The sequence below is a fragment of the Oryctolagus cuniculus genome, chromosome 6, assembly GCF_051225735.1.
Source record: "Oryctolagus cuniculus isolate XC-2025 breed Fujian yellow rabbit chromosome 6, ASM5122573v1, whole genome shotgun sequence".
In the NCBI taxonomy this organism is placed as follows: domain Eukaryota; kingdom Metazoa; phylum Chordata; class Mammalia; order Lagomorpha; family Leporidae; genus Oryctolagus; species Oryctolagus cuniculus.
The window spans coordinates 128,978,153-129,004,280 of NC_142872.1; the positions used below are offsets into that span (position 1 = coordinate 128,978,153).

The 26,128-nt window shown below is 46.7% G+C and overlaps 1 long non-coding RNA gene across 1 annotated transcript in view; it reads left to right on the top strand.

Moving 5' to 3' along the window:
• LOC103348106 (BAALC binder of MAP3K1 and KLF4) overlaps nucleotides 1-26,128 on the top strand; it is a 79,930-nt gene that overhangs the window by 49,903 nt on the left and 3,899 nt on the right. Inside the window, exon 2 of the long non-coding RNA XR_007919126.3 lies at nucleotides 11,571-11,737. This is a non-coding gene — a long non-coding RNA (BAALC binder of MAP3K1 and KLF4). The remainder of the gene's footprint in view (nucleotides 1-11,570; nucleotides 11,738-26,128) is intronic.

Sequence of the window (26,128 nt, forward strand, 5' to 3'; positions counted from 1 at the left end):
TGAATAAAGGAGGAAAAATACCATTTCAACAAATACAGGAAAATATTTTACATGTAACATCTATTCCTGAAAAAATCTTCATAAACCAGGGACAAAACAAGACTCCTAACCTAACAAAATGTTACTAAAAATGAAACACACTTCAAACTTTACTGAATGCTGATATGTTGAAAGCTGTCCCCGGGTCAGCACTGTGACATAGCCTGCAGTGCCAGCATCCTATGTGGGTGCCAGTTTGAGTCCTGGCTGCTCCACTTCCAATCCAGGTCTCTGCTAATGCACCTGGGAAAGCAGTAGAAGATGGCCCAAGTCCTTGGGCCCCTGCATCTTTGTGGGAGACCTGGAAGAAGCTCCTGGCTCCTGGCTTCGGATCAGCACAGCTCCAGCCTTTTCGGTCATCTGGGGAATAAACCAGCAGATGGAAGACCTCTCTCTCTCACTGCCTCCACCTGTCTGTAACTCTGCCTTTCAGATAAAGAAATCTTAAAAGACAGAATTGTATGCACAAATCATATTGTTAAAAACTAATTAAAATGAAAACAAAAAGAAATTAACAAGTGCTGGGCCAGTGTTTAAAAAAAAAAAAAGAAAAAGAAAGCTGTCCCTAGAGCTCAAATGAAACAAAGAATCCCACTATCACTAAGTCTATCCAAATTATACTGTCCCAAGAGTTGAAAATGAACTCAGGCTCCCCCAGTTCCTGACTTCAACAAGACTTAAACTTCACAAATTAAAGGCATTTTCTATTTCTCCTAAAAAAGAGAGAGAAAAAGAAAGAGAGGGCTGAATCTGCACCTCTGAGTCGGGAGCACCACAGTAATTACCACAAGGTGCAACCCACCCTGACGAATGTGCTCTGTGGGGATCTTGAGCAGAGGTGCACCTTCGAAAAGGGAAGGCCGCTGAGGGACAGGAGGGACAGGAGGGACGGAGGGAAGTCTGGAGCCCCAGGGAGGACCAGCGGGTCCGAGGGTGGCTGTAGGGAAAGGAGCAGTGAGGTTTCGGCTTTTTCTTTGGCTGCCTCCGGTCCCTTGGCTTGCTTGTTATCTCGGGACGTGTCTTTGGGGAGAGGAGAACGCGGGCTTGGTGTCACTGCCGTCAACTCGGTGACAGCTGTGGCTCTCAGCAGTCATCTTCCCGTGTACGGCTGGAGACTGCGGGGACAGACCCCAGGGGCCAAGGACACATCTGGCAGGCTGGGGATTCATCTCCAGAAATAGGGCTTCCAGGGCCCTCATTGTCTCCAGGACTGCAGCCGTAAGAGCTGTACAGTGCCAGTTAGTCTCTCTCAGGTCCAAGTGTGCTGCCCTACATTCTTCATTCAGAATCACATTCCAAAATGTGTTGCTCACCATTTTTAAAATAAAGCTTTGTTGGGTTATAATTCACATTCCATACAATTAACCTGTTAAAGGTATACAATTAGATGTTTTTGTAGAATTCTTAGGGTTGTGCAGCTCACCCCCACAATTGACCTAAGAACATTGTCATTGCCCAAAAAAGAAACCCCATGCCTCTTAGCAGTCACTCCTCATTTCCGCCAATACCCATTTTCCTAAGCAACCAGGAGTCCACTTTTCTATTGAATCGCCCGTGTCTAAAGATTTCAGAAGTGGCATCCCAGAACATGTGGCCTTCTATAACTGGTTTCTTTCACTTAGCATGACGTTTTTAAGATTTATTTGTATAGCAAGTATCAGTACTTAGATTTTTATATTACCAAATAGTATTCCACTATATGTATATACTGTATTTACCCATTCATCAATGGATGGATATTGTGTTGTTTGTATTTTCAGCAATTATGAATTATGCTGTTATAAACAGTCTTGTGTAAAGTTTTGAGTGGATATAGGTTTTCATTTCTCTCAGCTAAATGCCTGGGAGTAGGTTTCTGGCTTATAGTAACTATCTGTAAGCTTTTGAGGAGCTGATCGGCTGGAAGCAGCTGTGCTATTTTAGATTCCCACCAGCAGCGTGTGAGGCTTCCCAATAATAATAATAATGCTGACATTTATCATGTGTCTGTCTTCAATATAGCCATCTCAGTGGATGTGATGTGGTGTCTCCTTGTGGTTTTGATTTGCATTTCCCTGATAGCTAATGGTGCTGAGCATATTTTCATGTGTTTACAGGCCATTTGCTTGTCTTCTTTGGAGAAAGGTCTATTCGCATCCTTTGCTCATGTTTTGATTGGGTTATTTATCTTTATTATTATTGAGTTGTAAGTGTTCTTTGAGAGTAAGAGTTCTTTATCAGATAAATAATTTGAAAAAAGAAATTTTCCCCCAATGTCGGTTTTTTTCACACTTTCTTCACAGTGTCTTTTGAAACACAAAAGTTTTCTTTTTTTATAGGAAACTTTTATTTAATAAATATAAGTTTCAAAAGCACAACTTCTGGATTATAGCGAGGAATAGTTTTCAATTTGATGTCAAATTTATTTTTTGTTGCTGCTGCTTGTGCTTTTGATGTCACTTCTAAGAAATTATTGCCTAATCCAAAGTCATGAAAAGTTACTGCTATGTTTTTAAAAGTGTTTTCTAGTTTTAGCTCTTACATTTACATGTTTGATGCCTTTCAACCCAATTTTTTGTATATGGTGTGAGGCAGGGGGTCCAGTCCATTCTTTTCCATGTGGATATCCAAGTATCTCAGAACATTTATTGAAAAGTTATTCTTTCTTCATTGAATTGTCTTGCATTCTCATCCAAAATCAATTTACCATAAATGTAAAGGTTACTCACTATTTTCTAAAATATTTTAAAATAGCCATGCAGTATCATATTATATAGTCAGCAAATTATTCATAAGATTGAAGAAATGACAGGTACCTAGTTCATTTCAAAAGATGAAGAGACAAATTCTCAATAAGTGGGTAGTCATGGTTTATTTAATTTATGCCTCAGTTTAGACAAAATTGTCATCACCTGTGTGTTCAGGACCTGAACTCAGACCGTATTTGATGAACCAGAATTTCATCTGATGTGACTTTAGAAGATGCTTCCCAAATAGATGGCTAATGTACTATACTTTGGTTTTCTGTTATTGAGGGGAAATGCCTTATAAGTGGTTTCAAAGACTTTTAGGCACAACTCTGTGATTACTTTCACCAAGAAAAGTCAGATGCTTGGGTTAAGGAGGTCTTACCCCTTGGTCTGCTCTCCACATGGCTTCCAGCTGCCATTGTTAATGTCTATACTCTGCTTTCCCACCAGTTCCATTTCCAAATTTGCAAGGAGTGCTGGTATCAGTTGCAGTTCACCAGCAAGCTTTGGACACAGCTGCTTCCTATCTTTTGGCAGTCAGCGATTTGGTTTTCTCTTGGATGGAATGAAAATTTTGTGAAGAGTGTCAAAAAAGAAACTCTGTAGGGGCACACAAATGTCTCTTAATTTACTGCTACAGAATTTACTGTGGAAATATATACACAAGCAAAGTATTAGTCCATTCTTCTCATTATTATAATGAAATATCTGAAGCTAGGTCACTTTGTAAGGAAAAGAGGTTTACTGTGGCTCATGGTCCATGGTCAAGGGGCTATATCTGGTGGTGGCCTTGTTGCTGGCAGAGTCCTAAGGTGACACAGGGCATCACATGGCAAGATCGTGTGTGTGTGTGTGTGTGTGTGTGTGGCCCTTCTGGTCTCTCTTCCTCTTATGAAATCACCACTATTGAATCATGGGGGCTCCATCTTAATGACCTTATTTAATCCTACTCACCTCATAAAGGCTCTACCTCCAAATGTTAAATTAAGTTGTTGAATTAAGTCTCCACCCTCAGTACCTCACGGAGGTGATTATTTAACACATGAAGGAGGACACATTCAAATCATAGCATTTTTTTTTTTTTGCATGCAGCCCAACACTAACATCTCTATGACAGACATACATTTAGAAGATAGGTAGATAGATAGACAGATAGATAGAGACATCTTTACATATCTATATTCCTGTACTGTATGTGAGCCTCTGTACCCCCAGGGGCAGGGTGAAGGGAATTAGTTACAATGTGTATTCCTGGGCTCCTTCTGAACGGGAGGTTCTGGAGGAATGGATATAGGCATTTGCATTTTAACATCCTGGGTGGTCTCATGCACACTAAAATTTGAGAACTGTTTACCTGGTAGTGTTTCCTAGAAGGAAATACCTGTTAGTGCCACAAGCTTTGGAAACAAACAGAACCTGGGTTAAATGTTAATTTCTTGAAATAATGAAGTGTAATTTTCCCACCTTCCAGGCTTAGCAGGTGCTGGGAAGTGGACTTCTACACGGAACCCGGGGTCCAAGACAATGCAGCTTTCACAACAGTGGCCCAGGTCTGGGGCACTTGACACCCAACAGAGTTGCCAGATGAAGTGCCGGACACCCAGTTAAACTTCAGTTTCTGAAAACAACTCTTTTTTATATCACAAATATGACAGCAGTAATGCTGAGAGCAGATTCCAGAGTCTAGAAGTTGGTTGGACAAGGTCTGAGGACAGACTTGGAAAATTGTTCCTTGACATCCTCAAGCCTGACATGACTCAGCCTCTAGCCTGCCCAGAAATTCTGCAAGCTCCCCATATTGCTTTAATAAACCCCTTTTCTACTTTAACTCACAAGCCAATTTCTGTTGCTTGCAGTTAAGAATTCTGATACAGTTTCTGTACTCTCAACAACTTGCCCTCTGTCTTCTGTTACTGCCTCATCCTTGAGCCTCAAGTCATCAGAAAACTCTTAACTGCATGATTTCCTGGTTTTTTCTTGGTTCTATCAATTCTTCCAGTCGAGGAGTTAGAGGACACAGCCACCCATGACATTCCGCAGGGAGGGAGCTAGGAGAATCAAGACCTGATCTCAAGCCCCTCCTCCCTCACTCACTAGTGCCTCCCATTGGCCAACCCAGCTCAAAACCTTTGGAAAGACAACCTTTTGACACATGTACTCGGGTCAGTCTCCTGGGAAATAGAACAGGGAAGAAGAGTGTGAGGGGCAGAAGAAATATAGCCAGCAAGCAGGGCATATATCCTGTCTTGGGTTTGGTCCCCTGGAAACAGAGCCTGAGGTGGGGATTTGGCAGACGTGATTCCTGGGAGGAGATCCATGTGAGGGAGAATGCAAGGGAGGCAGGAAGGGGTGGGAGCAGGAGCTGAGCAGTGATGTGGCTTCAGGATTAATAAAGCCTCAGCCTGATCTGCTTGCTTTAGAATGAAGGAACAGGGCTGGCGCCATGACTCAATAGGCTAATGCTCCGCCTTGCGGTGCCGGCACACGGGTTCTAGTCCTGGTCAGGGCGCCGGATTCTATCCCGGTTGCCCTTTTCCAGGCCAGCTCTCTGCTATGGCCCGGGAGTGCAGTGGAGGATGGCCCAGGTCCTTGGACCCTGCACCCCATGGGAGACCAGGAGAAGCACCTGGCTCCTGGCTTCGGATCGGTGCTGCGCCGGCCGCAGTGGCCATTGGAGGGTGAACCAACGGCAAAGGAAGACCTTTCTCTCTGTCTCTCTCTCTCACTCTCCACTCTGCCTGTCCAAAAAAAAAAAAAAAAAAAAAAAATGAAGGAACAGAAATTGCTCAGAGGCAAAAGGCTATTATATCCGTGTCATCCCTTGTGTGTGCTCACGCGCACACACACACACACACACACACACACATACACATACTTTCAGTCATTGGCTTGGGCTGCTGCTGATATAATCGGCCAGGCCCACCCTGGTGTGAGGGTTCCAGGGGTGTCAGGAGAAGCTGGAGGGGTGAGTAATGAGATGCCAGCCATCATTGCAGCTGGGGAAGATTTGGGGGTAGAGTTGCAGGGTCTGGCAAGCACAGTTGCATCTGTTTGGAAGGATGTATATCTCCTTGCTAACAGATGTCTCTACATAAATTTTGTGTTAATTAATTTTTCCCTCTACTCTTAGTTCGCTGATGGAGTGGACCCTCTATAAGAAAAAAGAAAGGCGTGGCCAGCGCCAAGGCTCAATAGGCTAATCCTCCGCCTGTGGCGCCGGCATACTGGGTTCTAGTCCCGGTTGGGGTGCCGGATTCTGTCCCAGTTGCCCCTCTTCCAGGCCAGCTCTCTGCTGTGGCCAGGGAGTGCAGTGGAGGATGGCCCAAGTGCTTGGGCCCTGCACCCCATGGGAGACCAGGAGAAGCACCTGGCTCTTGCCTTCGGATCAGCGCAGTGTGCCAGGCCGCAGCACACCGGCCACGGCAGCCATTGGAGGGTGAACCAATGGCAAAGGAAGACCTTTCTCTCTGTCTCTCTCTCTCACTGTCCACTCTGCCTGTCCAAAAAAAAAAAAAAAAGGCGAACAGAGGTTTAGTAGCATGTATATTTCTCACATACGTGGGGATACCCAGAGAATGAGTAAATCTCAAAGGTGTGGCTGAGGATTCCACCTTGTACAGCATCTTTAACAAGGAACAGTAAGTTTGAAGGGACATAGAAAGACAAAAGAAAAAGCCTGGGACCACAGCCCATGGGAAGGCAAATATGTAGAAGAGAAAGACTAGTTAGTGACGTTTGCTGATGTCGATTCCTCTAGTGCTATCTCCAGGCTGGTAAGGATGTAAAGTTGTCCTTGTTGATCAACCTTTGTCTTCCTGGTAGAGAGGGCAGGAGGGACACTTTTATAAATTTCTGTCCTACTTTGAGACAAATGGGGTAAGAGCAGAGAACTTTTTGTATCTGCTTCTTCTCAGTTGCCTTCAGCTCAAAACGATCTTATTCCAAAACAACGTACTTTGAGGTGGGCTATTCTCATCTCCTACACAAGGCATCTTTCCGGGTGATGAGGTAAAAATGGTTTTTCCTTTTAGGTTTTCTGTGTTTTATAAATTCTCTAAGATTGAGTCAATTTTTTGAAACTAGAAAATACAAGTTAACCCCATGTTTGCTGCAGGCAGAAGTAACAGTAAATGAACTCATATTCCTGACTCTCTAGGGTCCTCTCTTGACCACCCGGGTCAACAACCCCTCTCACTGTTTGCAATGCCAGTCCCTACGCTGGCCCTGTATTCTGCTTGTCATCAGAGCTTTTCTGCTTATTTATCAGACTCAGAGGGCCGACGTCTTAGCACTTAGCTGACTGTGACTCACAGTCAAGAACGTGACTCATGTGGCTAATGGAGAGGAAAGGAGACAACCGACTTCTTTAGGGTGAGCAATCGTATTGCACTGGGAGGAAACGGGCAGGGAACTGTTTTATGTCTCCCAACCCCAGCAGCCCCCGCCCCCGCCATGGATGTGCAGAGCTCGGTGTCAGCTGCACGTCTTACAGTGTCTCAGAGTAGGACAAGGTGGTGGGCAGGCTGGAAATAATCAGGCTGCTGCATTTAATGGATGACTCGGTATATTCGTCAGTTCGTCACTACTACATCAAAAACCCTGAGACAAGTTACTTATGAAGAAAGGACGGGTTTATTTAGCTCACAGCTTTGGAGGTTCAAAGTCTATGTGGCATGGTGTAGACTGACTCTGGCAGGGGGCTTGTGGCAGATGACAGAGCAAGTACAGAGGATGGATCATGTGGTGAGCCAGGAAGCAGAGAGAATGGGTGGGCCCACTCAGGCTTTGGTAACAAGCCTCTCAGGAGTTACGTGAGAACCGCCTTCTAAAGTCATGCACCCAGTGACCTAAGGACTACCCTGCCAGGATCCACCTCCTACAGGTTCCGCCACCGCCCAAGAGTGCCACCCTGAAGACCAAACCTTTAGCATCTGGGCATTTAGAGGACATTCAACATCCAAACCACAGTAGTAGGGGCCCCTCACCCATGCTCCATACGAGTCTGGAGTCACAGTACACACTGAAAATGCCACCTTTGTATGGAACCCTGCAGTGAACAGCAAAGGCAGCCCTGGCTGGCCTTGAGTCCCAGTCACCAGCCCCAGGTGCTGAAGGCAATTCCACCCTAGGCTTAGGTACGTGGAATAACTGCCCTTCCACCCCACTGGCCACACCCTTCCCCACGGTGCGTTATCTGTGGATTATGGGGACACATCTACCAAAGTCCCCAGCCCTCCTTTAGGACTAGTTGTTTCCCCTCCCCCTGGCTCCCTGCAATCCATCACAAATGTGTAATCCTGTTGTGCATGACTGATACACAGCTCATGCCACTTGTGACTTATCACATGAGTTTGATAGCACCCGAACTAACCTGTATCTCGTTCAATCAAACTCATCCTTGGATATTCATCAGTGTCAAGTTGCATAGAAATTTCTATATGCTTGCACTCAGTTTTTTAGACTTATTTCACAGCAGACCAGTGACAACAAGCTCCATTCTAGACTCTTCTGTGGGTGCTGGGATGCTAGAATCCAATCCAAATCAAAGCAAGCCTGCTTCCTGTGTCTTCATGGGCCTCATCTCCTGATCCAGTTTGCAGGTATGCACTACTCTAGGCCCAAGACATGGCCAAGGAGTAGTTGTCTGCAGGAAGGAGTGATGATAGAGTTTTGATACGTGTGCTGGGTTTTCATGCCTATGCAGTGCTGACCTCTTTTGGCTCAGGATAGAGAGGAGATGGGAGGAAAAGGGAGGTAGGCTGTGGCTGCTAGAGAAAGGGGACCCCAAAGATTTGGGATAAGCCTAGATGAAAGCAGCCATTTGCCTGGCATCTGGACCAGGCTGAGACCTACCAATTAACAAACTGTGGATGATGTATTTTCTTTTTTTTCTTTTTTGACAGGCAGAGTGGACAGTGAGAGAGAGAGACAGAGAGAAAGGTCTTCCTTTGCCATTGGTTCACCCTCCAGTGGCTGCCGCGGCCGGCGCGCTGCGGCCGGTGCACCACGCTGATCGGAAGGCAGGAGCCAGGTGCTTCTCCTGGTCTCCCATGGGGTGCAGGGCTCAAGCACTTGGGCCATCCTCCACTGCACTCGCTGGCCACAGCAGAGAGCTGGCCTGGAAGAGGGGCAACCGGGACAGAATCTGGCACCCCAACTGGGACTAGAACCCGGTGTGCCGGCGCCGCTAGGGGGAGGATTAGCCTATTGAGCCGCGGCGCTGGCCTGGATGATGTATTTTCTATTGTGATTTTCAATGCATTAAATTCTAATTTCTATCCCATGGCCCTTTAGCATGTCACCCACCCAGAGCAGATGGGTGACACATGGATGTGTGTCATGTGGACTCTCCTGATTTCCCAGTTGTGTGGGAATTGCAGCCTCATTAGCTCAGCTCAGCCAATCCCACTCCCTACCCTTAGAATATTAAGTACACTGGGCCTCTGATGCCTGCCTCAAGGCAAATCATTGCTCAGTGCCCAGGGAGAGGATTTGGTTTGTTTTACTTAAGTTTGATTAAAAGTAAGCCAAGACAAACACCCCAAAGGGAAGATAGATAACTCGATAATTTTAAAAAGCTATACCTCTAGTCAATAAGCAGATTAATATCTCTACTGAATTAAGAAGCATACACCCAAGCAATGAGATACTTTATTTTGCCTCTTAAATTGGCAAAGATGAAAAACGAAAAAAGAAGAGAATGTTCCCCAAATGTGGGGGTTTGGGGAGTAGTACTCCGTCATGTGCTGTTGGCAGAAGGACAACAGGAAGAAAGATTCATGGAGGTGAATTTGGGAGTGTATTGCAAAAGATTTAAAAGTGTGCATATCCTTCAAAATCTTGATGACTTTGTTCCATTGGTTGCTGATGGGAGACTGATGTCAGTCTCCTTGATATTTTCTCCTTCTGAGGCTATTCCTGTTATTACTGATGGTCTAAAACATCACCGAGATCTGTGTATGCTGGCTTCCATATTTACTTATCTTGCCAAGTGCTTGGTAGGGCATTGCAGTTTGATGTTTCCCATCTCTGCTCAGTTCTGGGAAATCCTGACCTATTCTTTCTGTGACTCTGGCTTCCCCGTAATCATCTCTACCCTTGCCTTCCAAAGCTCCTATTAGGTCAGTATTGTAATTTCTGGATTTCTATCCTGTGAGTTTCCTACTGTGTTGGTAATCACTCACCTGCCCCTTTGTGCTCCTACCCAGGAAGAGTTCCTTAGCTCCTATCCAGGAGAGTTCCTCCGGCTCACTCAATTGCTCTTTTTTTTTTTTTTTTTTTTTTTTTTTTTTTAAACAGGCAGAGTTAGACAGTGAGAGAGAGAGACAGAGAGAAAGGTCTTCCTACCATTGGTTCACCCCCCCAAATGGCCGCTACGGCCAGCGTACTGTGCCAGTCCAAAGTCAAGAACCAGGTGCTTCCTCCTGGTCTCCCATTGGGTGCAGGGCCCAAGCACTTGGGCCATCCTCCACTGCACTCCCTGGCCACAGCAGAGAGCTGGCCTGGAAGAGGGGCAACCGGGACAGAATCCAGCACCCCGACCGGGACTAGAATCCAGGGTACTGGCGCTGCAGGTGGAGGATTAGCCTAGTGAGCCTAGTGAGCCGCGGCGCTGGCTCCTCAATTGCTCTTTTTCTACCTTGCTGTGCAGCTTCTCTGTTGAGGTTTCCCCTTTCATATCAACAGTTAAGATTACATCCGATGTCTCTAAATAAACCCTCATCGTCTATTACTCTTATTTAAAATCCTGTTTTGCCTTTCAATTAGCTCCCTTTCCTCAGGTGTGTGCACCTTCTAGAGCTCCTCGTCTCCCTTTCTTGGTGTTGACCTGCCCCAGCTCTTTGGCATATTCTGGTTTTTGTGCCAAGTTTTAGAGCTGAAGCGTCTGCTGGAATGTCAGCTGCAGCAATTGAAGAGCCCACAGGAGGGCAGAGATGGGATGGCAGCTCTTGGCCTGGCTCTCGGCACTGTTTCCAGCAAGCCAGGCAGTCCTCTTGGCCTGGGTTTTCTCTGTCCCTCTGGTGTCCCCAGCACCTGAGCACCCTGCCCCTGTCCCTGAGCCAAGCCCCTCACAGACCCCTCCATCGTTGCTGTCTGGTCTCAAGCAGGTAGAGCAGAATGGCGGATGCAGCTGGCCACTTCTAACCTCCCGTGCCAATTGCAGGGCCTCTGCCAGCTTCCTGCTTCCCCCTCGGTGTCCTTCCCCTTGCTTCGTGGGCCCCCTCTTCTCTCTCCAGACACTGGTCATTCCCTGTGAATGCCTCTGTGTGGCCTTCCTGTCGCTTCTCTAGGCCACTTGGTGTTTGTTATGGGAGGCACACCTGAGGTCAAAGCTTTGAGATGGAATTATGCAAACATCTCTGTGTAACCTTCCAGCCGACAACTCCACTTCTAGGAATGTGTCCCAAGGGAGTAATTAAGACGAAAGCCTTCACCACAAGGAGTTTCATCACAGGGACGTTCATGATTAAAAAGAGCAGATAGCCAGTTAAAGAGGTTGGTTAGGTCAATGGTGATGCATCCATACGCTGACAGACACGGTGCAGAAAATAACATGGCTGAACATGCAGTGGCACAGGAAAACACTCCATGCATTATTAAGCAGAAATGCCAGGTTCCAAAATTATTTTCAGACTTCATGTTTATAAAAAAGCTCACACGTTCTAGAAAACGAGAGCTCTGCACGGTGGGGTGGACATCTGAGTTCTCTCTGTGACTGTCTTTTTCTCCACAATCTTGGGAGTGTTTGCAACAGCTGCCCTGTGCAAGGCTCTGCTGCCATCCTCTGCTTCCCTCCCGCAGGTGTGCTGGAAGATGGACTGCCCTCCAGTGCTGCGCCTCCATCTGCAGCGCCGGGCGGACTCTCTAACCTGGAGAAGAAGCTGAGCTGTGGGACCCAGTGCTCGAATCCCCAGAGCCTCAGCTCGGGCCCTCTGCCCCAGCAGCAGAACGGCCTTCGGACCACAGAGGTAGGGTTGAGCCTGGGAATGCGCGTGGGGCTGGAGAGTGGGGGTGGAGCCTGCTGCAGGGCAGGGCTGTGGCCAGGGGAGGAGCTGTGGTAGCTCCCTGTGGCACTGGAAATCCCCCTACCCCCAGTGGACACGTCACCACAGGGTAACAATTGCTTCATACCTACCCCAGCTCTTGCCATTGCAGGTTGCTAGGTTTTGCTGAATCAGCAGAAATGGGACTTCTCCTTCTCCTTCTCCTCTTCCTCCTCCTCGTCCACCTCCTCCTTTTTTATTTTAAAGACAGAGTTACAGAGAGAGGTAGAGACAGAGAGAGAGGTCTTCCATCTGCTGGTTCACTCCCCAGATGGCTGCAACGCCCAGAGCTATGCCAATCCGAAGCCAGGAGCCAGGAGCTTCTTCCGGGTCTCCCACATGGGTGCAGGGGCCCAAGGACTTGGACCATCTTCTGCTGCTTTCCCGGGTCATAGCACAGAGCTGGATTGGAAGTGGAGCAGCCGGGACTAGAACTGGCGCCCATATGGGATGCCGGCACTTCGGGCCAGGGCTTCAAACCGCTGCACCACAGCACCAGCCCCATGCTGTTTGCCTTCTTAAAGAAAGTGTGTGTTTGCTTAAGTCCAACTTTGTTCAAGGATCTCTCTTGAGCTCCTGGCTAGTTCCAGGGATGAGCAGAGGAAGGAGAGAGACCTGTGTGGTAGGAAGCAGGCCTGGTATCTTGCCTTCCACCCTCCAGAGGCAGCAGCAGAGTCCCCATGATAGATGTCACAGCAAAATATGCTGACAGCATCATCCCCAGACGGTTGCTGTCAGGGACTGGGCAGGGCTCTGATGTCTCCGTTTCTGGCTGGCATTCTTCCTGATCCTGTCTCTTCTCCCATTGCTATTTAGAAGTACCCCTGCTGCAGCCTGTGGCTCCTCCCATGGATGAGGGAAGGCACAGCCCAGGGCCCATGCTCCCCAGGGGCTGCAGCCCGTTCCTGTCTCCCAATCACCTTTCCCGTAGTCCACACTACTGCTATGCTCCAAATCCATTTTTTATTCTCTCTCCTGTCAAAACTTACTGATCCTGTCCCTGCAGGCCAATGTGCCTGTGTTTTGAAGGTACAACTTGTAATCTAATGATAAAATGCTTGCTCCGGTCTGTGAGGGCCTTGCGAGGATCAATCTATACAATCTCATGTTCTTATCCACACAGTGGAAATAATATCAAAATGAGAGAAGAGATGGGCCTGCTCTTTGCTAATGGACATGACACAAGAATGGCAATGAGGAGTGACAGAGGGTCGCTAGGCACTCAGAGCCATAACCCAACACTAGCGTGCGGGTGGCCCTTTGCACACTATGGAAGATGATGGGCGGAGGTAGATTTGAGGGTGGCAGTGGCCTTGTGAGGGTCCTTGTGGCCTACTTTTCCTGTGCAAGGGCTGGTGTTTTGCAGCCCAAGTCATCATCGTCACCTCTTGGGGCTGTGCAGCCCCTGTTGAACTGTGCACAGATGCTTTGTGACTGCACTAGTGCAGGCCCAGGCATTCAGCCCCTGGCATCCTCCCTCCATTTGTGCCCCCACACTGTGAGACAGGATGAGCCACGGCAGGGTTGAGGTCAGTTTGCCTGGTGGGTGGGAAAACCCCCACATGTGTTTCTCCACCTCACTTCCTGCGCCGTCACCCATCATTGAGAATTGGGCTTTGCAGTTTCCAGAGTTCCTGTGGGGTCTGTTGGCTCATTAGATCCTCCCAAGAGCATTGTGAAGGAAGCATCTTGCCCATTTCATGGATGAGGTTTATTTGATTGTGTGACCTGAATCAGACCACAGAAGTGGTAAAGATGAGTGTCAGTCACTTCAAACAGTAGAAAGATGATTACTGGAAAGGGGGAACATAAGATCTTAAAGTGCCTTTTTTTTTTTTTAATAAAAAGAATGTCAGCTGTTGTCTCAATAGTGCTGCCTAAAAATGCACATCAACACACAAGGCTTAGAGCAACAGCCCTCGCTTCCTCTTCATGGTCGCTGTAGCTTCAGGGTTAAGCCTGCCTGGGAATCGGGCCAGGAAGGCAGCACCTCTCGGCTCTATTCTTCCCATGACTGTGGCAGAAACTCCAGAAGGGGAAAACCAAGCGACCTGAGCACATTTTGTATCTCTGCTCCCATCATCCCCACTAACATCCTGTTGACAAAACAAGTCAAATGGATGAGCCCAGCAGCAGCAGGGAAAGGAGGTGTAATCTGTCTGAAGTAGACAGAGAACTCAGAGCATAAGGGAGTCCGCTACAGGTTACATTCAGGAAAATGTACAACTCATAAATTCAATTGATTTGTACATTTTTTAAACTGTGTTATTTTATTTATTTGAGAGGCAGGAAGAGGCAGAGAGAGAGAGAAGTCTCCCATCTGCTGGTTTACTTCCCAAATGTCCACAACAGCCAGGCCTGGACCAAGCTGAAGCCGGGAACTCAATCCATGTCTCCCAAATGGGTGGTAGGGACCCAATTACTTCAAACAGCACCTGCTGCTTCCCAGGGTCAGCATTGCAGGAAGCTAGAATTTGGAGTGGAGCTGGGACTCGAACTCAGGAAATCCTAAGTGGCATCTTAACCACCACATTAATCATCTGCCTCTCGTATTTTTGTAAGGTGATATAACCTCATATAACTATCACCCAGATAAAGTCATGAGATCCTGTCAATGCCCTTCCCCAGTCACCATCCTCCCTCACACTATAACCACTCTTTTGACTTCTAGCGTTGTACATCATTTTTGTTTATTTTTTTAAAAAAGATTACTTATTTGAAAGGCAGAGTTACAGAGGAAAAGTGAGAGAGATCAAGATCTGGTTCATTCCCCAAATGGTTGCAATAGCCAGTATAGGCTGAAGCCAGGAACTTCTTCCTGGTCTCCCACATGGATAGCAGGGGTTCAAGTACTTGAGCCATCTCCCTCTGCTTTCCCAGGCTGTTAGCAGGGAACTGGATCAGAAGTAGAGTGGCCAAGACAGGAACCAGTGCCCAAATGGGATGCTGGCATTGCGGGTGGCCGTTTTACTCACTAAGCTATAATGCCAGCCCTGGTTTAGCTTATTTTTGAGATTTTTATAAATGGAATCCTACAGTGTGTGCTCTTTTGTGTCTGTCTTCTTTTGCCTAACATAATCCTTGTGAAAATCATCTATGTTATTATTATTTATTTTTTTTTTGACAGGCAGAGTGGACAGTGAGAGAGAGAGACAGAGAGAAAGGTCTTCCTTTTTGCCGTTGGTTCACCCTCCAATGGCCGCCGCGGCCGGCGTGCTATGGCCGGCGCACCGCGCTGATCCAATAGCAGGAGCCAGGTACTTATCCTGGTCTTCCATTGGGTGCAGGGCCCAAGGACTTGGGCCATCCTCCACTGCACTCCCTGGCCACAGCAGAGAGCTGGCCTGGAAGAGGGACAACCGGGACAGAATCCGGCTCCCCGACCGGGACTAGAACCCGGTGTGCCAGCGCCGCAAGGTGGAGGATTAGCCTAGTGAGCCGCGGCGCCGGCCATCATCTATGTTATTGTGAGCTGAAATAATTTCTTCATTTTCATTATCATATATATTTGATTATCTGTATACACAGCAATTTCCCATTCTACTTGATGAACATTTTGAGTCATTCCCTATTTGGGGCTATTGTGTACAATAGAGCAATTAACATTCTTATCACGCTCTTTGGTGGACATCACTTCTTTTGGGCATATAACTAGGAGTAGAATTGCTAGATCTAGGGGCTGGCACTGTGGCTCAGTGGGTTAACGCCCTGGCCTGAAGCGCTGGCATCCCATATGGGAACCGGTTTTAGTCCCAGTTGCTCTTTTGCTCATCCAGCTCTCTGCTATGACCTGGGAAAGCAGTAGAAGATAGCCCAAGTCCTTGGGCCCCTGCACCCACATGGGAGCCCTGAAAGAAGCTCCTGGCGCCTGGCTTCAGATCGGCACAGCTCCGGCTGTTGCGGCCAATTGGGGAGTGAACCAGCAGATGGAAGACTTCTCTCTCTCTGCCTCTCCCCTCTCTGTATTACTCTGTCTGTCAAATAAATAAATAAAATCTTTAAAAAAATAAAAAAGAATTGCTAGATCTTAGGATAGGGATATATTTGACTTTGAAAGATACTGACAGAGTTTTCCAAAGTGACTATACCACTTCATGCTCTAATCAACAGAGGATGTGTTCTGTGGTTATGGAATATAAGAATGTAAAAATCGGGGCTGGGTATTTGGCACAGTGGTGAAGATTCCATTTGGGATGCCCACATGCCATATCAGAGTGCTCGTGCTTGAGTCCTGACTCTACTTTTGATCCCAGCTTCCTGTTGAGGCATACCTTGGGAGGCAGCAGGTGATGGCCCAGGTACTTGGGATCCTACCACTGATGTGGGAGAGCTGGATTGAGTTTTAAGCTTTTGGCTTTAGCCCAGCCCAACTTTGATTGCTGTGGGCTTTTGAGGAGGAACCAGGGGATGGAAGATCTCTGTCAGTCTCTGTAATTCTTCATTCAACAAATATTAAAAAAAAAAAAAAAAACAATAAATTTTGCTTAGTCTATCTTCCTTAGGCTTGTCATATTAACTATCTATTTGTGTGTTTTTTAGATATAACATAAGATGCTAAGCACTGCGTTATATTATCTCACTTAGTTCTCACAATAACTAAAATATTGGTATTGTTGTCTCCAGTTTATATTTAAGAATTGAGACTCAGATAGAGCTAAGGAAAGCACTCCTCCACACACACCATACATCACACACACATGCAAGGCTACTTTGGAAAGTTCATGGAAAATAGTATTAAAATAAGTTTATTTTGGTACAAATTTTTTTTTGGTACAAAATTTTTAAATCCATGAATATAAAGGGTCTTCCAAAAGTTCATGGAAATACATATTATGAAAAAACTTTGCATGACTTTCTTTTTTTTAAAGATTTATTTATTTATTTGAAAGAATTACACAGAGAGAAAAGGAGAGGCAAAGAGAGATAGGTCTTCCATCTGCTGGTGCACTCCCCAGTTGGCCACAACAGTCGGAGCTGCGCCAATCTGAAGCCAGGAGCCAGGAGCCTCCTTTGAGTCTCCCACGTGGGTACAGGGGCCCAAGGACTTGGGCAATCTTCCACTGCTTTCCTAGGCCATAGCAGAGAGCTGGATCAAAAGTGGAGCAGCTGGGTCTCGAATCAGCACCCATATGGGATGCTGGCACTGCAGGCGGTGGCTTTACCCTATGTCACAGCGCTGGTCCTATCATGGATTTCAAAAACTGTTTTAAGATTTATTTACTTTAATGGCCATCTGCTGGTTCACTCTCCAAATGACCACAACAGCCAAGGTTGGACCAGGCCAAAGCCAGGAGCCAGGAACTCCTTCTGGGCCTCCTAGGTGGGTGGTAGGGATGGTAGGGACCCAAGTACTTAGGCCATCATCTATTGCCCCCCAAGCACATTAACAGGAAGTAGATCAGAAGTACAGAGTAGCTGGAACCTGAATTGGCACTCCAGCTTGTGTCCCAAGCAGTGGCTCAACCTGTTATACCACAACATCTATCCCTCAAAATATTTCTGCACCAAAAGAAACATATCTTTTCTTAATTCCAAGCTTTTTGAAGCTCCTTGTATGTCTGGATGCCTGTGTGATGGTTCAAATGGAGCCAGGCAGTGCCAGCTCTGCACAGGGCTCCAGCAACAGTGGGAACTGTGGCCAGGGAGTGATGACCACACATCCCTGACTCACACTGTGCTGGGGTAGATGGCGCATGTCAGTGAAGTCCAGGCAGCTTTTGTTGCCTTAATTCAATGAACAATGGCTGTGTTGCAATGATATCCAAAATAAGATCCAGGAACTGACAGCATTAGTTTTAAGTGTTCAGACAGTTGCTCAAGTCCATCGGTGGTCTTCACGTCCCAAGCCCTCACCAGCCACCAGACTTCTGAGGCCCTCAAAGGCCAGGGCACAGATTTCTCTGTCAAAGGTGTCCAATTACAAGGGTGTTTACCTCTGATTGAAGCTTCCCCGGGCAGAACTATCTGATGCCAACACTCAGCAGGCCTCAGCTGCCTAGAATCTGCCCCAAGGAATTACTTTTCTTTCCGTTCCCTCCCTGGCCTTTGATATACTGTCTATTCCTAGCTTGTCTCTTATGCTGTGGGCCAAAGTGTCATGCATTTTCAGCATCTGGCTCAAATCAGTATCCACTTGCCCCTTTTAGTCTTCTTTTGTACCCCCAAGATGACCTGTTGGTGGTCCCCCAAATTATAATTATTTAACTTAATTTTTGACTTGATGGTGTGAAAACAATATACATTCAATAGAGACAACTTCCAATTTTGGACTTTGGTCTTTGCTCAGGCTAGTGATACATGGTAGGCTCCTCTCTTGTGACTTTGGGCAGTGGCAACAGCTCCCAGGCAGCCCCAGGATCAGAGGGGGAATCTAGGGTGTTCATAGGTCTGATGCATTAAGTGCAGTTTTGACTTGCAGTGTTTTCAGTTTACAGTGGGTTATCAGGGCATAACCCCGTGTATTCACATTTCACAGCATTCCTCTTGCGCATCACCAGGCTGCCAGGTGATGGTTCTTTGTTGTGGTTGTTTTTAAACCCCTTTCCTGGGGCTGGCACTGTGGCTCAGTAGGTTAATCCTCTGCCTGTGGTGCTGGCCTCTCAAATGGGCACTGGTTCAAATCCCAACAGCTCCTCTTCTAATCCAACTCTCTGCTATGGCCTGGGAAAGCAGTAGAAAATGGCCCAGATGCTTGGGCCCCTGTGCCCACGTAGGAGACCCAGAAGAAACTCCTGGCTCCTGGCTTTGGACTGGCTCAGCTCCAACTGTTGCAGCCATTTGGGGAGTGAACCAGTGGATGGAAGACTTCTCTCTGTCTCACTGTCTATAACTTTATCTTTCAAATAAGTAAATAAAATATTTAAAAAAACCTTTCCTTCTCCAGAAGGTCCTTTTCATCCTCATCTACAAGGCTACCTCCGTTTTCCCATTCAGATTTACAAAACACGTTTGTGTGTTAAGGCAGTCCTTGTTAGACCTGGAAAAAGTCCTGCTCCATTCCTGTAACCACTCTTAAGATTCATTCATCCAGTGTTCATCGAGGGCTGTCTGAGCGCCAGGCACTGTGCTGCTGCCAACAGTCCAGGAGTGACAACAGCCAGTTTTAATGGGGTGAGGGAGTGGAGTCAGATAGTATGGAACAAATACACAGAGCAAGTGTAGACTTAGAATGCTGCTCTGAGGGAGGCGGAAGATCCGTGCACAGGGGAACAACTGCTCCGTGTAACACAGATGCCACACCGCAGTCCACGTCTTTTTCTGAAAGGTGGTAGGGGCGACTCAACGTGGCTAAGGACCGTGAGCAGTCGCATCTCGCGTTCTGAGTCCTTCTTCCCCAGCTCAAACTAACCCCGTCTCCTTTTTCCCAGTTCCTCCAGGCCCCTGCCTTCAGCCTTGTGTTAATAGGTGCTAACTGGCAAAATGAGTTTTCAATTCAGAACAGTCTCAGTCGGCTTTCCCTGTGGCACTGTGATTTCCTCGGTCATTGGCACCTTTTTGAGCCTGCAGTGTCAGACACATCCTTGGCTGCATCTTCAGCTCCCACAAACCGCACGGGAGACTGCTTTGCAGCCGCTTGTCTTCCCGTGTTCAGGAGCTCTGGGCTGCCCCCAGATATTTACTGTGTAGCCTCATGTACCATCTTAGTTACCCTCCACCCCTCGCCCTCAAACCATTTCCTGAAGCGTTCAGCTGCAGAAGTGTGTGTGTGTGGATAGAGCTCTGTGTAGACAAGGCTCTGAGTGTGCAGCTGGCCTCCCAGTGAGCCCTCATGTCTTAGAAGCTGCCTGTTTTCCAGTGGTTTCATTGTCCTTGGCTAAGCAACCAGCCCATGCCGAAGGAGTTCGCGGATGCCCGGACTGCTTCGCAGCTAAGGAGCCTCTCTCTCCCCACCCCCAGTGCCTGGCCAGTAATCCTCTGCAAGGCTTGGCCCCGTCTAAGAAGAAACAGTGAAACCCCACAGAGAATCTTTCAGAAGGGAAGACTCCCCAGAATTTCTCCTGAACAACAGGAATGGGAGACATATCAGGAAAAATTTTGGAAAGTAAATGTGAAGTCTCTGCCGGAAAAATTAAAATAAGACAATAAAAGGATGGAGAGGACCGAAGTAACCATTTCAGAACACCAAGGAGAGAGGAGGGTGTTAGGGCACTTTGGGGCACTCATTAGCTCACGTCTGAGAAAACAGAAGGGATTAACACTATGGGGATGTGTACCTATATGCATCAGTGGCCGCCTTGTGTAGAGATTTGCAAGACTCACTGTTCATCCAATAGTCTACAATAAAACCAGGTCAATCCTAAGGCTTTTGGGATAGAGATCTTAAAAATATTTCTTCACTTACTTCCCTTGCCCCCCAAGCCTACATCAGGGTTTTGCACCAAGTAGGTACTCAGTAACTACGTGCTGATTGAATGAGACAGCCTCGTAATTCACTCAGATTAGGAAGGTTTCCCATGGGTTCCACCCCACCCATCCCCACTCCAGCATCACTGTCACTGATGACTACTCTGTAGGAGTCTAGCTGCTCTCCTAAAGCAGGTTCTACTGCCTTCCCTGTGTTTGATCTTCTCTATCTGAGGTTCAAGTTGAAAAGCAACAACTCCCTTTGGCACTTACTGAAAACCCCTAGGCTGAGTTTGTCTAAGCGAGAGCTGGGCACAGGCTGTGGTCTGCACAGGATTCACTCCAGGCTTGGGGAATTCATGATAGTTCTGCCTGAAGGATGATCTGATCCCTGCCTTCTGAGACTCCAGCTGGCCCTTGGTGGAGCTGCTGAGATCAAAAGTTCCCTCACTGATCTTGCGTTAATGCTGCAAAAATTCATGAAGCAGCAGCAAATATATGAATTTGGGAACCATTAGACATTTGGTATTGCCTATCTCCTTTCCATGGGACAGTACTGAAAAGAAGCCAGATGTCTTGAGTTGCAGCTGACAAAACTATGGTCTTTTTTTTTTTTTTAAGATTTATTTATTTATTCGAAATTCAGAGTTACACAGAGAGAGGAAAGGAAGAGAGAGAGAGAGAGGTCTTCCATCTGATGATTCACTGCCCAACTGGCTGCAACAGCTGGAACTGTGCCGATCCAAAGCCAGGAGCCAGGAGCTTCTTCCAGGTCTCCCACGTGGGTGCAGGGGCCCTAGGACTTGGGCCATCCTCTACTGCTTTCCCAGGCCACAGCAGAGAGCTGGATCAGAAGTGGAGCGGCCGGGACTAGAACTGGCACCCATATGGGATGCTGGTGCTTCAGGTCAGGGCTTCAATCAGCTGTGCCACAGCGCCGGCCCCAAAACTATGGTCTTTAATCTTTTGGGAAGGAAGAAACTAACATTTTAGAGTACCTACTCCATGCCAGCCACACTATCTATGACATCATTTTTAGCTCCCACAACTCTAAAAGGTTAAGTAGTACCCTTCCTCAACTGGGAAAGTAGAGGCTCAGAAAGTAGGCATTTGGCCAGCATGACCAAGGAAGTAGTGCTCTGGCTGTGTTGGAATTCAAACCCAGGTCTGTGTGCCTCCAGATCTTATGTTCATCCTTCCTGTTACCTAAAACATAATGATGGAGAATGGAGTTGTGAGAGACTGGATGTGAGACTTGAGGCCACCATCTTCAGTCTGACTCAGCACCTATATTGACATTGGCCTTGGGCAAATTGCATTAGCCTGAGTGACTTCAGCTGCCCCAATGGGAAAGTGAACACAGTAACATTCCCACCTGTCTCTCAGGGGTGGTGCAACGAACAATTGATTATGCACATAATTGAAATCCCAAAGGAAAGTTCTAGAACATGTAGGCAGGGCAATACAGACAGACTCTGTTTCCAAGAATCTTCTCTCCCCTTCTTTCTTTATGAAGATTTACCTTCACACGTGTCCTTTGTGAAGGTACTAACTGGGTGTCTATTATGTGATAGGCCCTAAGATTCTGGGAATACTGCTATGAACAAAACAGACTTTTCCTATCTTTTTGAAGTTTATAGTTTGAGGAGAAAGTAGAAAATAAACAAGAAACCAAATATATAATTTAAACTTTGGTTAAAGGCCAGAAAGAAGAAACAGTACAGGGAGAGAGAAAAACAGTAAGTAACAGCACCTCAAGTTTGTATGTGCTTAAAGTTCCTGCAGTGCTGTATAGGAAATTATTAGCCATGGGCATCTCTGGGGAAAGTCCTAGAGGCCAGGGCAAGGAATCAAGCAATGCTTTTCAATTTGCCCATCTCCACTGGTTTGTTTATTTATTTATTTTTATCATGATTGTATGTTGCTTTTACAGTTTTGAAATACTAACTGTGCAGAAAAATTGGCATCTGAGATTCATAACTTAGTAATCCTTGCCTTCCTTTGTTGTCTGTGAAAAGGTTTGTATAATACCCTGTTGAGTACAGGTATATTTGTAGAGTTCAGGCAATGCCAAGAACATTTCTTATTTCTATTTGGGGGGAAAGTAAGCAAATTTAGCTGCAGTCTTGATTCCAAGTCTCCTGGGAGCAGCCAAGCTGTCCCCACCTCCGCAGGGAATGAACTTGATCCTTGGCTTCTGAGCCCCAAGGGAAACAAGTCCATCTGGTTGGAGACTGCCAAGAAGTTATCGCAGCCAATCTGGTTATCCTTGAGAGATGGCAGCCAATAAATTACTTTTAATTAAAGAGGCACTATCAAGAAGACTAAAATCTATGATTCACAGGGTACTAAACCTGCAGAAATTAAAATGAGGCAAGGGAAGAATAGAACAGCTGTACAACTAGGTGAGAAACAGGAGGTGGCCCATTAACAAGAGTCAGTGGTGACAAAACTCACAAAACGAGAATATCAGCAATGGAGGAGGGGTTGAACTAGCCGCAGACATCTGCAAAGAGGAGGGGCTGGAGAGCCCTCTGTCATCATGGCACTGGGAACCACAGTTGGGTTTTTTGTTTGTTTTTAAGCCATAGGGATATGCAATAGGGATACGTTTTCTTTTCCAGTCATTAATAACAAGGGTGTGATGTTAGAGGAAAAGCTCTGGCTAGCTGAAACCCTATCAAAGGGAGGAAACATCTAGGTGGTACAAAGGGTTTGGAGGGACACAATGGTGCCATTGCTCCTTGGGTCTAAAGAGCTGTTTTCTCAGAGACGGGCAAAGCAACTCGACTTCTCAGGGAGCTTACTTCTGGAGAAAATGCCTAGCACTGTAGTTGTCTTTCTTATCTTCTTTCGTCCTCTCATTTAAGTGTGGAGCGTTCCGAGTGGGGACGAGCCTGCAGCCACTACGGGCCTCCTGCGTGTCCTCGCAGCTGTGCGAAGGACAGGCCCTTTACAGCTCGTGTCTCAGACTCGGCGGTTCCTCCTGCCTAAAACACTTCCCAGAAAATGCGTTGTCATTCTCCTTGCTTAATTTGCTGAACGTGATACCGTGCAAGAATTTGGAACTAAAATGCTTTATGGCTCGGAAGCTTTTGTGCCCGTTACTGGCATAGAGGAGTCTAGAGTGCCCTTTAGATTTCTGCTGTTTCTGTGGTCTGTTGTTGTGTTGCTGCTATTTAGAGGTTGTAGCAATCTTTCAGTTAAAGGAGGTTTCCGATTTGGAATGCTTGACTGCTACCGCCGTTTTGCAAGTGAAATTAGCGTTAATGCCTGTAACAGGGCTGAGTAACCTCCCTGGTTTGTTGGGGACCAAGGAGGTTTCAGGGTGTGGGACTTTTTGTTTGAAAATGGCTTAGGCTGTGGTAAACAGGGAGATGTTAACCAGCTTATTAATGTTAAGCGATATACTTAATTCTCTCAAAGAACTTAGGAAGCAGCATTATTTCCCTTTTTTTTTTTTTTTTTTTTTTGACAGGCAGAGTTAGACAGTGAGAGAGAGAGACAGAGAGAAAGGTCTTCCTTCCATTAGTTCACCCCCCAAATAGCCACTATGGTCACTGCGCTGTACCAATCTGAAGCCAGGAGCCAGGCGCTTCCTCCTGGTCTTCCATGCGGGTGCAGGGCCCAAGCACTTGGGCCATCCTCCACTGCCTTCCCGGGCCACAGCAGAGAGCTGGACTGGAAGAGGGGCAATTGGGACAGAATCTGGTACCCCAACCAAGACTAGAACCTGGGGTGCCGGCGCCGCAGGCGGAGGATTAGCCAAGTGAGCTGCGGTGCTGGCCTCCCATTTTTCAAGTAAGGGAATTGAAACTGAGAGATGAAGCAGTAAGTGTTATTATAGCCAATGGTGGCAAAGCCTTGTAATACATCCAGGTCTCTCTGGCCCCAGAGTTTGTGCTCTGAACATTTCCTTTTTGCAGGCTTGTGATAGACAAATTGAAGGACTTGCCCCCTTTGGAGTAGGCATTTAGCCTAGTGGTTAGGATGCCTGTATCCCATATCAGAGTGCCTGGGTTCAATTCTTGCCTTGGGCTCCTGAAATGCAGATCCCAGGAGTCGGTGGGTTCTTAACACCCACATGAGGGACATGGATTGAGTTTTCATCTCCTGGCTTTACCTGGGCCCAGCCTCAGCTGCTTTGAGTACTTGAGGAGTGAACCCCGACTCTCCCTCTCTCTCTCTTTCTCCCTCAAATAAGTAAATGAAATAAAAAGAAATTGCCCCACTGTAAGTACAATTACAATCCCTTATTTTGAGGCTGTTCTAAGGATGACTTTTTTATAGCCTTTGACTCTTTATGTAGGTTTGGAAATTAAGAATTATCCAACTACTAAACTTTTGCTTAGATTTTCAAGCATGGAAATGCAGGCAAGAATAGAGAGCAAAGCATTTTCCATGGATAGCCTTCAATAACCTTTTGTGAAATCTTGCCAATAATCTCTTCCAAAGGAAAACACTTTTGGAGTTCAGAAAGTTTACATTTCCATTCTGTAAGGCTCTCTCACTTCCCACCAGTTTGAAAGGAATGCTGCCGTCAACTTGGCTCATTTCAAATACTGCCTCTATGTCTCTATTCCATGTCCCAGTTTCCACAGAGTTTGTGTAACAATACCTGAATGGGAGGTCAGACAGAATTGGCTTCGGCATCACCACACATTTCTTTTTGCCTTCTTTTTCTTCACAATGCTGTGTGTGTGTGTGTGTGTGTGTGTGTGTGTGTGTGAGATCAGCAGGCAGGAGGAAGCCCAGTGTGGAGTGAGAAGATGAAGGAAGTAGTCCTGGGAAGAATCACTTTAAAGGACTTTACAGGAGGAGCTGCAGATGAATACCTACAGCTATCTAGTTTGAAGGTTGTTTTGTGACTTTGAGTTCTCCGCTTTGGGGATAAAATAAGCCCACACAAGTTCCTGCTAGCTCTGGTTCCGGTTCAGGCTCTGAAAACCCAACTGTACAACTAAACCCTAAACACTACTGACTATTGGTTCATAGAGTAAGAGTATGTGGACAAACGCTGGGTGCTTGTTCATCCATTTAGTCAAACAAAGTTAAATGTAGGGCCTTCTATCTCTCAGAACTGTGCTGGGCAGTGGGAAAATAAAAGGAAACAACGAAATCCAATGTCATGAAATCAATGGATACAGGTAATCACATAGAAGTGACATTGTCCTTAAACTTCTCTCAAATCCACCATAAATATTACATCAGGTTCCCTAGAAGCAGGGCCTGAGATGATGTTTCTTGTGCAAGTAGTAGATTGACCCCTGCACAGTAGTGGGGGAGCCAGGGCAAGGCAGACCATCAAGCTAAGAAATACCCAAGGTCACCAGACAGGTGACCTCACAGAGGGCTGTGGAGCAAGAATGGCATCATAGATTTCAGCTCTATGAGGCAAAAGGGCCAACCTTTTATATCTCCAACAAGCAAGCATTGGCTATGAGCGTTCTCTAGCAGTGGTTCCAATCAGATGAGGCCAATTCTCAGAAGGGTGCTGCTGCAAATAGTCAGCAGGCAACACTCCCAGCAGCTGGGGTACAGATGCATAGCCATGTAAAGGCAAAGTGGAGAATGGCCATTGCCAGCAGCGGCTACAGTACTCAGCACTGAAGTGAAATGTTAGAAACCTACATATCACCTGTTGATAAATGTAACCAGTGGGGCAAGACTCCACCATTTCTTTGGAGGCATTACAGATAACACAGTTGGCTTGTGTTCAGGGCCATGTTGTATGAAAAGCATGCATCTGTCAGCACTGGACTCACACCCAGCACGATGAGATGCTCATACCCTGTGACAGACTCCCACAGGCTCTATGTTCTCCAGGAAGCACATCTTGAGATGTCACTACACAGAATGTTCATTAGGAAGCCCTTGAGGTCCACACACGTGGAAGGAAGAGGAGGAGGCAGGGGCGGACAGAGGGAGAAGTCGATCCACAATGTGGGATGAAAATGGCCTCTGCTGACTGCA